The sequence below is a fragment of the Salarias fasciatus genome, chromosome 15 (assembly GCF_902148845.1).
Source record: "Salarias fasciatus chromosome 15, fSalaFa1.1, whole genome shotgun sequence".
Lineage (NCBI taxonomy): Eukaryota > Metazoa > Chordata > Actinopteri > Blenniiformes > Blenniidae > Salarias > Salarias fasciatus.
The window spans coordinates 18,163,385-18,179,584 of record NC_043759.1 but is presented as its reverse complement, the minus strand read 5'-3'; the positions used below and the strand labels follow the sequence as shown (position 1 = coordinate 18,179,584).

General features: G+C 44.9%; 1 protein-coding gene across 1 annotated transcript in view; it reads right to left on the bottom strand.

Moving 5' to 3' along the window:
• The window catches only part of disp1 (dispatched homolog 1 (Drosophila)), a 63,303-nt gene extending 47,588 nt beyond the window's left edge, over window positions 1-15,715 (bottom strand). The window contains exons 1-2 of the mRNA XM_030110054.1: window positions 15,582-15,715; window positions 13,587-13,653 (exon numbers count right to left, since the gene is read on the bottom strand). The gene's annotated coding sequence lies outside the window, so the exon portion shown is untranslated. The remainder of the gene's footprint in view (window positions 1-13,586; window positions 13,654-15,581) is intronic.
• Window positions 15,716-16,200: the final 485 nt, after the last annotated feature.

Sequence of the window (16,200 nt, the reverse complement as noted above, 5' to 3'; positions counted from 1 at the left end):
ACAGCGGGCTCATTAGCCGTGACCTGCTGTTGCCTTCACTCAGACCAGACCGGAGACGTGATCGGGTGGAAATTCAAAGAGGGCAGGAGGGCCAGACTGGGGTTGAGGGTCCAGATATATGTTTTCTTGGATAAGGTAGCGTCTCATAACGACTTCCTGTATTTAGGAAACATTATCGATGATGAGAACCCGCGTTTCTTAGTTTGATGCAGTGATCATCCAACATCATCTATCTTTATTCTCACATACAGTCCATTTGGAGACGATGGGGTTGAGTATACGTACTCTGGGAAGAACTGGTAGAACATTTGGATGTTGTAGTGCATGTCTGGAGAGATTTTGACAACCTTTTTCACAACTGAGCGACGGTCCCGTTCGTGGTGCATCCCTGCCCCTTCCACCCTTGTCCTCCTTCACCCCTGTCCTTCCAGACCATGTGAAAACTCCCAATTACCTGAAACGTGAGAAGCGCCAACGGGCGGACATGAACTTGGAATATGCAAAACACAGGAGCCTCTAACAAGGCCCGTGCTGAAAACGTGATTGAATGCGTCAGCAGGTTGTGAAAAGGGCCCCTTTAAGATCAATGTAATTATGAAAGCTTCACATGGAGGAACTTTCCAGACTGGGGAGTGACCGGCGACGGAGGAGGGGTGCTGCCAGCATTATGTTCCATCAACAGAACCCCCCCCCCCCCCACCCACCCTCCTCCTTTTTAACCCAACAAGTGGAGAACAAGCAAGGTCTTCCAGCTGCCTTCCATCAGCGCTCATAATAGAAGAGGGAAAAGAAAGACGGGACGAAAGAAAAGAGGTCTGCAACACCTGCAGCAGGGTGCCAGCAAACATTCCTTGGTCCGTCGGCCCCTTGGTGATGCACTCTATAAATCCTTGTGATTAGCTACTGTAGCGAGCCTAAGTGCCACTTAAATCAAACCCCAAAGGGGAAGTCGCTGTGCCCTTCAAGCTTTGGAAATGTGATTTAGGCCCGAGTGATTATTACAAAGACAAAGCTAGCTCTGTTTCTCCAATAAAAGAGGACGGAGGGAGGAAGGGTGTGATGGAGGTGCAGGGTAAAGAGAAGTGAGCCTGACAGCAGGTTTGCAATAATAAGCCTTTATTTGAAGGATTCATGAGAATCAGGAGAATTAACTCGCCGTGTATTAAAGCTACTAAGCAACCCTAGGCTAATAGTGAGTCCATTATGCTGTGGTATTTGAGGACTGGCTGTAAAACAAGACAGATGTTAACATAGGAGCAACGCCAATGTTTTTACACAGTTGATGTAAAAAACGTAAAGTTTGTGTTGCTTGTTGTCCTATCCAGAGTATCTCCTACCGAGCAGCCTCTCCTGAAGATAGGAAAGACTCCAAGGTTGTAAATCAGACTCAAACTGACGTCACAGACGATCGTACCGATGCAGAGGTAATGAAAGCATTAACCCCAACCGCGGCCGGTCAATGAACGAGAATGTAGTTGACCCCAAAGACATTAACTCCACAAATCACAATTAAGTCTGCCAAAGGAAGCAGCGCGCCTGGGCTGCAGCGGCGCGTCTCCAGAGGTCTATAAACCTGCTGCCGTTAAGGTAACAGAAGGGATGGTAGGACACAGGAGGACCGCCGACAGCTGACACACACCAGGCCACAGGCGCACTTCAAGTGGGACTCATGAGAGAGAGCTCTGTCTTTCTCTGTCTACAATCAGTCAGAGGGATTATGCTCAAAGATCACCAACAAAATGCGATTAATGATCAACTTCAGTTCAAAAATATTTGCCTGTTGCCTTTCATACTTTTATGTTCATCATAAACAGTAATGAAACTGAACTCTCACTGTTTTCCCCTCGAATTAAAAATATAATCCGATACTGGCAGCCTTTAGGCAAACTGGACTATTATCGGACTCACACAGCCACACAAACAACTAAAGAAGTGCAACTTATTGTCCAGAAAGTATGGTAATCTGCATTTTCATTTCAGAATCTTTTGGAGGCAACGTCATCAAAGTTGTCATTTTCTGGAGCACATTTTCCATGTCAACCACGGTACATGCTTCTAACCGATTCTTGTCAGGTACGAGCCGTTCAGACACACAGTTCGGAGACAAGAGACAGAGTTTAACATGACACCATTAGAGAGGACGAAAAACAGAAGAGCACCACATCAGCCGGCCTCAAACCTTCACCTCGAGCATCCGTACTGATGACGAATGGCCAAGGCGTCCTTTCACTAGTATAAAAAAAGACATGGGTGACCTTGACACCTCAGGACGTCATGTAGGGCTCAGGAATGAAACAAGACGTATCTACACACCGTTTTCTAATAAATTATGTGTATTTTGTATCTCTATCCGCTTGTTTGAAAATTAATAACTTTCCAAAAAAGTCTCAGACTTTTATCAGTTTTTTTTTCTCCAATCAATCCAGGAATTTCTTCATACAGGTTATTTTAGCCCACTTCTGAGCACGCAGCAGAGATTTGACCTCGAGGCCGTCCTTACACCCGGCGGACCACAGCATGAATGACGACCTCATTCAGAGCAGATCACTAATGATCAGGAAAGTAATTAAAGTGGAATTTTGGGGCAAATACTTGAAAGATGCTTGTGCTTGGTAATGTGAAACTGTTTTTCTTTGTAAAAGTACCTAGAAGGGACTGAACTGAACTGAATATATGATCAGTGTGGAAAAAAAAAAACCTGCCTGAAATGACAGAATGACACGACACGAGGGGAATGTACTCTTGATCGTGAAGCTGTGACCGAAGATCGCCAACACCATGGCGAGCGCCATGAGCAAAAACACCAGCCAGCACAGAAACCGAGGCGGGCAGCTCTGCCAGAAGCCTCGGCCCCCACAGGCAGAAAGCAGCCGGGGTCACAAAGCCTCCACATCCAACAAGAATCCAAAACAAAACCAACATTTGTGAAACATTGTGCTTAAAGCACAGAACTTTGAAGTCCTGGTTTCCCCCCGTGGCTCCATATTCAATCTGCTCCCCCCCTCCGCAAGAAGCTGCCAAGGTAATGCAGACCAAATGTTGCTCACTCACTTTGACATGTATGAATGCGTACGTGCATCCAAGTTCATGTGTTTGTGTGTGTGTGTGTGTGTGTGTGGCTGTTTGCACGCAGGTGTGTCGATTAACGTGCGTTTGGTCAACTTCGATCCAGAGGAAAGGAACAGAACTCCCGGGAGGGGGGGGGGGAGAAAAACGTCAGCGGCGTTAAAAAAGAGCAAAGCATAAAACAAACATTGCCATAAAACCTAATGCTGAAAATAAACACGATTAAATCGAGGTTCAAACAATGAGACTCTGCAGAAGCAGCGGCAGCAGCTCTCCAAACCAGAAGACGGAGAAAGAAAATCAGAGACAAAAGTCAAATTCAGGACACGGGGAGACTTTCCTCCAACCCTATAAAGGCTGAAAGAAAAGAAAATACATTAAATGAGTCCAGTTGTCCACTCTGGTCTGTCCAGTTTTGTCCAGAGGTGCTCTCAGCACCTAATTCCTCTGCTGACAAAATGAAATTTAGAATAAGACTCGTCTAAATACAGGAAAACAATCTAAATTTAAATGTTTACCATGAAATATATTGTGCGTATTCAAGCTATTTAAGTCTTTATGAAAATCTTCAACAAATGGATGGGATTTTGCATGATGCTGAAGTGCGCTGGAGATCAGCATTCAGCTTGTCCACTGTGTTTTCAGTAGTTAACGTAGCTCGCACCAGTGACACAGATTACACGCAACGTCGTTCTTATTTATTTGCACATTCTGCTGAATTGCGCTACTTTACTGAGACATGGACTACATATTTCCCCCCTGACTGACGGTTCTGTTACAGCAACTAGGAACAGGTACATGACACCTGAGTGCCATTTTGTCCATAAATAAAACTAACTATATGGTTCAGCTGATTAATAAAGTGTATCCCCAGTAATCAAGGTCAAAGGTCTTTTTAAAATGAAACAATAGACATTCAAAGGAAAGTCTTTCCTCTCTTTCTCCATCTGGTTCTATCTACCCACCTCTTATCACGGCACTATGGCCCAAAACAACAAACCCTCCAGGATCCACAGCTTGGGCTGAGGCCAACGTCGCTCTCTTTCCGCCCTTCCCTCTCTCTCCCAGAAACCTCTCTGGTTTGTGTCAGCCTAATGAACAAGCCTCTGAAACTCTGTATCCAGAGAGCAGGTCGACCACGGGGACGATTTACAGCACGCCGGGGGAGAGAAAGCAGAGGAGGGAAGACGGGCCGTTAAAGTAGCAGAGGGGAGTACCAGAGTGCACCCTGGAAATGCTCTCAAGCCTGAGATATGCTTTACATTTGCACATTTTTCCAATTTATCTCTTATTGAATTAAGACTTCAGACTGGTGGACGCCTTTCAGGAGAATGGAAGAGAAGGACAGAGATATGACAGGCCGAGAGCAGAGCGCACAGGCATCAGAGGAAGGGCGAAATCTGCACCGTCCCCCGTGAAACGCCTCTGTATGACGGGCGATATTTAATCGTGATGATGGCACTGGGAGCTCGGCCTGCTCCGAGTACGCAGCATCACAATGTGACCCTATTAAATCTTCATGCTTCATGAAGCAGGCACAAGCCAAGGTGGATGAACTGCAGCCAAAGGGAAATGCTTCACTCGGACTGGACATTGAGCGCTTTGTGCTTCCAGGAGGGAACGCTCCTCAAAAAGCTCCCATTTTCATTTAGAGGTTAGTTCTGACCTCTGGGACGCAGCTGTATTATTATAATGCTACAAATAAACATTTCCTTTGACGATTCCAGCACTGCTACTTCAAGAATCTGTCATCTGCTGGAACCAGTAGTGTGCTTTTTTTTCCAATAAGGATTGTCATGTATTATCGGCACATGCTTTGTTTTTGGCGTCTGCCGTCTTATATTACGAACCCAAAGCTAAAACCGGGCTGAATTGCCCGTTTATGGTCAACTGAAACTTCTGGTAGCCTAACATAAAAGCACGCCGCATCAGATAAATGAGACACGCACACAAAGCATGACAAGCATCTGTATGCCTGACAACATATGCACGGAGACCTGTGTGAACAGAGTCAAGACGCTTCAGTTAACGTGGAGTATCTTAACGGATGACAAGAACTGCGTCTACAGAAACAGTCCAGACATCAAACAAGTGCGTGTGCATCATGGGAAGCGGCACCGAGGAAGAACTGAAGCAGACGAGGCATGTCAGAACGGAGGCCGGCAGCACGCTCCTTGTTTTCTTTGCGTTCGCGGCGTCGCGCGCCGTGAAGTCAACAAGGATCAGACCGCCGAGCGGAACGCGTTCAGTTCAGAGCAGCAAACCTGCGGCGACATTGAGCCCTAGAAACCCAAACTGCAGTGGACTGCCTCGGTTCAAACCACACAAATCATTAACGATGAATACCTCACGACCGTCTTTAGCTTCCTGTGACTTCATTTCCCACAAGATACAAGTTTGAACTGAAGAGAGATTGTTTTCCAGCAGCGTGGGGTGTCTGGTCTGTGTAAAGATCGGTACAAGTAGAAACGAGTACCACCGCTGAGTATTAGAACTTCAGGTGAATCATTTAAAGGAAATGGCAGTCAAATTCATCCAGGCAAATCCTGGTTAATATCAGCGCCCCTCCCCTTAAAAAAAACACATTATTCACTCTAACAAAACTCTATAATCATCCCCTATGTGCAAATATGAATAAGTATGAAGACTTTCTTCAGTTGGAAAGCACATGTACTCGCACTACACTTCACTTGGTGAGGTAATGCAGGAGGCTTGAGGTGCCAGCTTCTTTAAAATGTGTCAAGGAGGCCATTTGGGTTTTTCCATGAAAGCGGTGACTTGGAACGACCATCAAGACGACAGCGGCTCCCTTCACAGGTCCTTTCTGACCGTCCCGGCGCTCTGCTGGCAATTTAAGAAACCAGATGAGGAGGAAGCTTCACTCTGAACAGGCCACTTCTCCATCTGTGACCATTAAGGTCCACTTTTCCATCCTCACAGCTCTACTGAGGGTCTATTCTCAGGTATTACAGGTCTCTACAGCATCACTAAGAACAATGTGGATACTGTGCAACAACACTGAGTAATGACAAATGAACCGACTCAACAACTTAAAAAGCACATAGGACTTTATTAAATACATGATTTTGAAACATTTCTTTCTTTGATTATGAGGAAACACCGTGGTAACAAGAGCTGATTCACGGATTAGTCCATTTTTCCTTCACCTGTCTCTTAAATATGTTGGGGATTTGCGAGGAGGAGTGCTCTATCTGTTCAGTCGGAGAGCTGGCACAGCCAGGGGCTTGTCAGTAATGATTTATCAGACCGGTGCAGTTTGGTGTGAATTATTAGAGGAATTTGGACTCGTGCTGTCCAAAAGAATGGGGAATCAGACATAGTCCTTTATTGATGTCAGGAACTGAAGGTAATTCATTAATCATCCTGGGGCCAGCTCCAGAAACCAGCGTTATTATTAACTACTTCTAGCAACGGCAATCAGTGTTAGAGCAAAACATCACTGGAGCATGCTGGGACTACAATGACAGTTTCTGCTGTTCTCAAATATGCAATGGAAACACACACAACAGCAGTCTGGCTGAAAAGACGAAGTGCACTTGGTGGAGGAATCGTGATGGTTTGATTGGTAATGAACAGCCAGAATACAGTCCTGAAAGTCTGTCCAGCTGCCAGTAGCATGCTTCTGGCAACAGAAACCATTTAACAGTCCTTCATTTCCTCTGTGGTTGCAGTTCAAGATCTGCTATGTTTCTTAGGAACTTCCAACCTGATGATCCACTGATATTTCTGCACTATCAGAGGTTTTAATCTAAATATTCCAAGTCAAGATAATTACATTCGCCTTTGTTGATTTTCAATGTTTGCTTAGACTTAAAGCACACGATTAACCATTTGTTTTACAAGTAAACACACATCACAGTTCTGATGGATGGTATTTTTTTAAAACTTCCATCCAAAAAAAACCTGTATTTCTAAAGGAGCGTTTCCCAAAAGGCCATCAGAATCCTCAAGATGGGTGAAACATACCTGGTTCACCTCAGTGACTGCAGCGATAAAATGCCAGCAGGAAATTGGATTTTTCATCAACGAAGTTAAACAAGAACTTCTGTCTAAAATGCAGTTCTCTCCTGGAAGATCGATTGAATACATTAAGTGGCTGAAACAATCTCCTGGAGATCCGACTGTAGGTGTCGAAAGCTCCTGAGACGAATGCGATATTCCATATGTTGAGCATTACGCCAGACTGGATCAAACCACTTCCTGTGAGGGAATATACACTACGGCAGCACCTTCAGCGTGCAGGAATAGAAACGTTACGACAGGCGGAGGAAGAAGAACAGAACCAGCACACGTGGAAGTGATTGAACAGTGTTGAGAGGTGGATCAGAAATCCTGACAGTGTGTTCTTTTTGTTCCCCCATTCTGTCTAACGCACAGCAGTTCACTCATTTCTGTTTGTGGCAATTCAGCTACACCAAGGTGAAGGTGACTGTCGAGTCGATGAGTATCCACCCACTTCAATCAGATGTGATTACTACAAAGAGCCGAATCGGCTGAGACAGGAAGAGACAAAGAAAGCACCACTGTGTTTCTCTGAGTGATTGAATTGCTTCAGTTCTGTCTCACACTGACACATCACCGTCAAGTACAGGCATTCAGAGGACAACTGTGCTCATGGGAAGTGTCTTTTCAGACGATAGCGGTCATCATAGCAAGTCATTGCAACTTGCACCATAAACCAGCAGGCTCAGTGCTCTTAATGTCGACATTATTCAAAATTACAAATACTAAGGAAATGTGCAATCAACTGCAATAAATTCACAAAAACTGTAATTGGCTGACAGAGAAAGAGCACTGGCATTTGGGAGAATAAAAGATTGTAACACTCGACATGTTCACCTCTCATATTTCAGAAAGGAGGAAATCTAGAAGTCCGATAACATTCAAGTTGAAATAACAATATCTTAAAACTACAAACAACCAGAGTTTAGGAGTTCTCAACCCAAAAAAATGAAAATGAAAAATGAGCGTAGTTACACCACTCCAATCAGAAACAATTAAACTCAGAAGTGAGTGGAAGTGAGGATTCAGCCTCTCATTCTCTCTCTCACTTAATTAGCTCGCCTGGATTAAAAGTTCAAGCAGATATACGCCACACTCTTCCTCGTGATAGCAACATGGGCCCTCAGTGTTTCCTCAACACGCTTTATTAAAACCTGAAGCGTGGCTGTACCTGCAGGCCTCAGCGAGGCTGGTTCAGAGGTAACCGAGCCGCCGCCTGAGTCAAATACGATTGGACAGGACCCCGAGCTCCGGGGTCAGGCCACAGCGAGGAGCACACGCCACCCGGGAGGGGAGGCCTTGTTGCTGCCTCGGCCGGCCGACATTCTCCGGTCTGAGCAACAAATCCTAATGAGGCTGCTCTCTGTACGCAAGCAGGGAGGGATGCGGCGAAGCAAAACACTCTGAAATCCTCCAGTGGGCACAAAAACAACAGCGACCGAGGCCAAGGTGTTCACACTCTGGATTCCCTCAACCCCGCCTGGTTCATGAGGTTCCTACATTCCTTATTCATGTCATAATTAATCCACCACAAATGCAGATTCTTGACATCTGGAGTGACACGGGTTCAGATTCAGACTGGCTTTTAGACTTCACTAGTCGTTGAAGGAATCCTAACCGAAGGCCCAACGCCTTGTTGTTCTCTTACAAAGATTTCTTTCATTGATGTTATGCAACATGGATGCGGAAAGTTTTTGCAATCCAAAGTTGAGAAATGTTACTCTTAAATTATTGCACAACACGGCTGTGTAGTCTTCCAGAGTGCAGCCGACCCTTCTCGAGATGCAGGCGCAGCGATAACAGAATATTCTCCAGGATTAACTCGATTTTTTTTTTCTCCACAACAGCAGAGAAATTAGAAGGTTTTCTGTCACTGTGATGAAATTACTGAGTGCAGATTGTTTTGTGGAGACTCTTCCACCCAAAATGACAGGCGGCAACTAAGGAGAGCACAACCACAACTGTGGAATGATGTTTTTAAACCCCTTGAAGGTAAAAACGGAAGAATATCCAACTCTCCAATTTAGATCACGGACAGAACAAAGAGGCCAGATTTGAACTGCTCATCCAGGAATCAACATTTCGGAACTATTTGGATCACAGGTACAACTAACAAACCTCAATATCAACTAGTGGAGAGATTAAATCAGAATCCACAAGTGTTGTTGAAAACATATCAAGACTTCAATTACTTTTTTAAAGCAATTCTTACAATACATCTTTACATTTATAAGAAAAAAACTGTTGAAAAGTATAAAACTAATCAAAATCACTATGAAAACTCAGCAAACTGAATGTTTTCCCATTTTCTTATAAAAGCTGAGCAATCTGTTGAAGATTTCTGACCCACTGAGAAACACAGTCCAACAACGTGTGTTATTTGTCAAAGGTAATCTCCTCTAAATATGATTCAGTTGATGTATTCAAGTCAAAACGTCTGTCCTCCTCCGATTCAGGAAGAGATGCTTTAGTCAACAGAAGAGAGCCAAGAAACAGCAGTGTTTGTTATGAGAAGAAGAATCATTTTCATAAATTCCAGAATTCCTTATAAATCAGACCTATTGAAACTATTTCCATGTCAAAATATTACCTCGGTTTGCTCGCTGAAAGGAAATGATATCTACAGAAAACTTGATTATATTATTCCAACAGTGAATCCTTACATACTGAGCAAAGGTCTTTGGAATTTAAACCATTTTTTGACAAGATGTCAATATCGAATCCAGCGAGGAGTCCATCTGCGCTTGATGTTCCTACAAATTCAATGCAGACCAAGTAGAAACAGCCGGGCGGAGGAAGCCCGTGACGTTCAAAGACATTCCCGTGTTCGTGGCGTGTCCCGAGGCTCCATCCACCTGAAGCACATGAATTCACTCTGGCCTTTCCGCGCCTCCCTTCCTCTTCCTCGGCAAACGTAGCGAAGCTCGGTTTAAAAGTCAAATCCCCGTATATTACAATGATACACTCTGACAAGTCTATTGAGCGCAGTTGACCTCTTTTTTTTTTTTTTTTCTTCCAGAGGGGAGGAGAATAAAATAGTGGCGCTAACGTGGAACACCTGTTGCTTTTGGGCGTCCCGTCAGTATATCAAATGTACAAACAGTGACAGCTGTGGCGCGGGCCGGCGATGCTGCGGGAGGACGGAGATCAGGGGGCTTGTTTCTGGGAGCTCCTCTTCCCACACAGGGTCGAGAAGCTACAGCGCAGTGGCCACAGTGCGTAATATTTCACATGTGCTTTTTGAGGAACAGCAGACGCTATCGATTACTTTAATCTTGAGCCCCTGGAACTAAAAGGAAAAGGCTCCTATCAGGCTGCCTGCTTTCAATTACAAGCTCCATAAAGACACCCGGATGGGAGCCGAAGTGATGGATGGCCTGCAGGATGCCACGATGGGATCCGTGATGCGTCCACGCCCAAGACCCGAGTCGGGCTGCGATCAACCATGAGGGAGGACTGGAGGAGGAGGAACGGCGATCGGGCTCCGGCTGGGGTGACTTCCATTTGCTTTAGGTTATGTTAACATATCCAAGAAGAAGAAGGGAAAAAAAAATACTAATGTTTCGATCTAAGTGCTAATTGAAACCAAAAGGATTTATAGTTTGAGTTTTCTGTTATATCTGAGAAAACGGCCATGACTGGCAAAAAAGATCTGAATAGAAAAGTTGCTTAAGTTCTTCCAACATCTTATCTAGTTTGTGAAGTTAATGCTTACTAATAATGGTAGGAAAGAAAAAAAAATCAGTATCCATGTTAAAGTGGTTTATACAGCAAAACTGGCTTGTGTGACAGGATTTTATTTTTGTCAAAAAAGATCATCAAGCATCGAATATATGCCAGAGTTAGCAAATTTCCACAAAGTTTAAGGAAATGACTGAAAGTGGCTACTTTCAAACTCTGCTACGTTGTCTATGTTGCATTTGTAAATAAATCAGCTGGTGCGTGACAGTTGTAAATCAATAAATAGTTACAAATGTGTTTGAATTGGGATTGGAAATTACGGATAACGGATGGATGGATGGATGATGGATGGATGGATGGATGGACGGACGGATGGACGATGAGAGCACAGCACATTATCCATCAATGAAAATAAGAAACAAGTCTTTTTGGTACGTTTAGACTCATTTAAAGTGGATATTGTTAAGCTTCGAGCCACAGAGTTTCATGTATGACATTATGAGATCAACACAGTGCCTTCACCGACATATCAAAACACACTAACATTTTAGGACTGGATCCATATTTCAGCTTTTCTGAATGCAACAAATTTCCCAAATGAAAATAAAAAGTCATATTACATGCATGCTCACGTCTCGTCAATAGTTTGACCAACATTCGTGCCAGTCCAGTGGAAGATGTTGGTTAAAAACTAGCATCTTATAGAAGTCATCAGAGTGCATGAGACATAAAAATCAGTTCTCATTTATCAGTAAATCTTCAATCTCTCTAGGAAATCAGGTTTTTGTGTGACTTATTTATCCTTCTGAGATTCTTGGCAATACAGACAAACATAGGGGCACCTGAGGTGAAGATACATTCCATAAAACTGCCTTGGTTGTTTATCACTGCTTTTATATTTATAGGACTGAATTCAAAATGACACCAGCTGCCCTGAACTGAAAGTGCAATAACCATAAAACTCACCCAATGATACAGCATTTCTTGACTAATTTAATTTCTCTGCAGAGAAATGCAGAGAGGCTGAAATCACTCAACTGAACTGAAGTTCAGTAAGATTACAGTTAAATTCGGTTCAAAAGAGGGTGTTTCACATCTGACACTGTCCTTTATGCAGTGCTGTGAAAGCTGCATGTGTGATTCAATCAGAAAATCCAGCATTTAACTGACTGTGTCCCACAGTGGCCGACTGAGACAACTGCTGGTGACAGACCGGACTGACGGAGGGTCTCAGACTCCTGTCTGCTTCCAACAACACGACTTTGAAATCTGAATCTTGGCTTGGATTTCATCCTCAGTGAGAGAAAAATATTTATCTGAGATCAATCTAAATCCGTGTCCTTGACAGGCTTTATAACGGAAGGCTTTGTCTGCCCCGAGCTGGGATGGCGTCTCCCTCTGGAACGTCCAGCGGCTCCGGCCTGTCAGCACCGAAAGGCACAAATCCACACTGTGCGGAGACAGCGAACCGCTACAAAGACAGACACAGATTAGGCACGCCGGGCCGAGGGATCCACCGGCGTCTCCATCAAAGCCGCCGAGCGCAGGAGGCTGAATTATAGAGAGCAAGTGTGCAGCCGTGCCTCTGGTGGCACCCAGCTCCCGGCCCGATTAACCCCCGTGCCGCCGCGAGGTAAACCAGACGTAACGCTCGATAAATTACAAGACCAACAACTGCACGAAGGTCTGGGCACGTCCACAGAGGCTGTGACGGCTCAATCTCTCAAATTCAACACCAATCTGAGGAATTGTGCAGCGACGCATGGAGCAGGGTTGACCTCTGACTCCCGACAACTTTTAACGGAGTCGGCTTCCAGCCACCTGTCTCTTCATGTGATCAGAAGATGGACAAAAGCAGCGCTGCAGCTGAGACGAGTGATCGGAGAGATGAATGGTGAGAGCAGAGAGACACAGATAACAGAGGACGTCTCTGTGGTGGAATCAAGAACACAGCAGCAGATAGAGGCATTGTGGATGTTTCCAAAGTTTAAAGAAACTGCAGTGATGGCGACACAGAGATGGCATTAGGACTGATTTAGAAAAGAAAAGTGGCTCATAAAAAGACCCACATAATGGAAAAAAAAAAAAAAAAAGTGCCCAGATGTAGACGGCGGCCGAAATGAGATGGCAAGCAGCTGTTGAAGCCAGCTGTCCATGCCAGTTGTTCGTGCAGGCTTGCAGGATGGTGGGATTCAGAGACAATACAGAAGGGGGGGGGGGGGGGGGGGGGGGGGGGGGGGGGGTCTGGGTACGACAAGCTGATGGAGACGGTGAGAGCAAAGTGGAAAACGCTGAAAGAAAGAGGCTAAAAGTGCTCAAGCCATCCTGACAAGTCACCACAGTACAGAGAACCCATCAGACAATACAGTTCCTCCTCCTTTACCGCATGAAAAGCACCCGTATAAATCACATTATCGGCAAACAAATACCCATAATGCTCCTCTGCATGTTAAAACCTGTGGCATTGAAAGCCATTGCAAGGACGGCGGGACTCATGAATTTGCTTACATCCCGATGGGAGCTTTTTTCTTTTCCCAAACATTAAATCACAGCAGGGCGTCCCACAGGAAGCCTTCAGAGCGCTGTGGACAGCGAGGGCCTGATGTACACAATAACAAGCATTAGAGGGACCCCTGCTGGCCTTTACTGAAGCATACAAGCAACGCCGAGGGTGGAAGAAGCGGCAGAAAGAAGCGGATTTGTTTATTCATCACTCCACATTACAACACTGCTGGTGAACATGTGGGCAGAACGCACGATACGACAGAATGACTGGGGAGGAAGAATCCAGGAGCAATGATCTGTTTTTAACTTACTGTGAAGTCTTGGAGTGGGTTTTCTTTTCTCGTTTCACGCGTTAATGAGATGATCGCTGCCAAAACTCTGAAAAGAAAAGAAATGATGAAACTGATCATTTAGTAGTAGCAGGAAAGAAATTTGATATATTATTGAATATACACCAGTACTATGTCAACTGTATAGAAAATATTTACATTTTGTATAACCTTTTTCTGTCTTTTCCGAGACGCCTTTATGAATCACAATTGAGCTTTGCCTGCTCTCTTTAAGTCATAATTAAACTTCTGAAAGAAAACCACAATAAAACACGGTTGAACTCTGGGCTTCCAGTAAACTGACAGGAACTCATCAGATCTCTGTGGACTTGTGATCTGGTGGATGTTGGAAAGCACTAAGATGGAGGACTGACTGCAGCTCAGTGCCAATGTCTCCAATGAGCGATAAAAGTTCCAAAATATCATTCCTTCACTGAAGCACAGTCCAAGCAGTTTCATGCTTCTCATGCTGCTCAGTAAAGTCAATACAGCAGCAGAAAGGGAACTTCTGGAAAGCAGTGGTTTCGTCCACTACGAAAAGCGTCGTAGCTTCGGCTCCGACAGCTTTCTGCAGCCTCCTCGGCTCAGCCCACTGGCCCGCTGCTCTTTGCCTCCGTTCTCCACTTCCACGCAGGCATTCGGCTCGGGCGCTGCCGGTCACGTTCATATGATGGCGAGAGGCTATAAGACGAGGATTAGTCTGCTAATGCTCGTGAGAGAAACGCTTTCACAACAAACTAATGACACACAGCTTCGCAAACCAGTCTGTATGGTACAAAACATCTCTTTCCGTTGTTCAGCCGCTACTTTTCATTCAACTTAAATATAAAAAAAATGTCATTTCCGAAACCATCTGGGATGAGAGAGTGATACGTTGAGGTGGTTAAGGTGGTGGCTGCAGCCTGGAGATACAGGACCCAAAGAAAACCACACAGGGAGAACATGCAAGCTCCACGCAGAGAAGCCAGCGTCATTCAACTGAGTTTTGAACCGTTTCCACTGTCTTAGTTATATCTGCAGGCACAGGAGCAGCAACCAAGCAACACAATAAGAGCCTGTTTACAAAAAGGTGAAAACACCGTAGTTGGCGCTCTGGAATCCTCCATTATCACTGATGATTGATTTCATGGGCTGGAAAATTATTAACTGCAGTAATAATATTGTATTTTAATAATAAGAATAAGAAGCACTCAATGCAAATGTTGAAATCTTAAAGATATTTTCAGAAACTGACAAAAAAAAAAGCATGTTATTGTGTAAAGAGGCTTGAGGCTGATGTCAAATTACAAGTCCAAGAAGTCACTACACGTTAGTATATTAGAACAAAAGGCTTTCCTGAAGCAGACAAAATGCAAAGTGGGTTTCAATAAAAATGTACAGAAAATAGAAAGGAAAAAATGCTTGTTTCAGGTGAAACATTCAATAAATGTTAAATTTGAAATAATGACGTAAATCTACTCCATAAGCCTCAAAATCCAGCTGTTTTCCAGACATAACACTTAAAGTTGTTTAAAGTTCTTGTTACTGTGCGATCAAAGCATGGGAAACTAAACAAAAAACAAGAATACATCAGATTTCTGAGTGAGACGCAGGTTAAAACAGCTGATCCGATGCTCGCTCGGTCTGGATTCGCAGTCTGACCACTACACCACAGAGGGAGTTCGATCCTGGACCAACATGTCGTGATCAGCGGGCCTCAGATCAGATCCCAGCTGATCTGGAAGCGAGCCGGAGCCCCCCCTCCCCTCCTCCACCTCCAGCGGAGCCCCCTCCATCCCCCCCGGGTCGGGGGGTGTTCGGCTCCCCTGCCCCGGGGAGCATGAAGCGGCTCCGGCCGCTGGCTGCTGTTCGCCCCCTTCTCGGGTTGCTAGCTCCGCTAGCCGCCTGCTAGCCTGCTAGCGGCGCGGAGCCGCACAGCTGGCCGGACCGCGGCGGCCCCTCCCCGGGTTCCCCCCGCGCCACAGCCCCGGCACTCACCCAGGCGGCCCGCGGGGAGCGGGGCGAGCGGCCGGCGGTTCCCGGGGTCAGATGCTCATGTGCCCACCACCCAGGTACCGTCCAGGCTCCAGGAAGCATGCTGCTGGGCAGCTGCGCACTCACTTCTGTTTGGGAAAGTCAGGGGTTGTCCAACATGCGGCCCGGGGGCCGAGAGTGACCCGGCGGAAGGTCCAGTCAAGGTCTGAACCAAAAAAACGCCTACAAGTTGAAAAAATGGATCAAACATCCATTATATTAAATATATTTATTTATTTTTTGTTCTGTTAATCAGAAAATGAAAGAAAAGAAAATCATGATAGAATGTTTTCTTTTTATTTGAGACTCATACATCATAACTTTTGTATTTCAAACGAAATCACATACACTATTATAAACACAGTGTGTGTGTATTGTACCCATATTCCCTTCAGTGTAGTGTAAATTAACCCATTAACACCACCCATGGATGGATGTGTTGCAGCAGCAGACAGCAGGAATGGTTCAAAGAATATATAAACATACTGTATACAACAGATCAGATTTTTTAGTATTTATCATACAATACCAATATGGAAAAATAAGGATGAAAAGAAAAGTGTGCAATAAGAATATAATATGT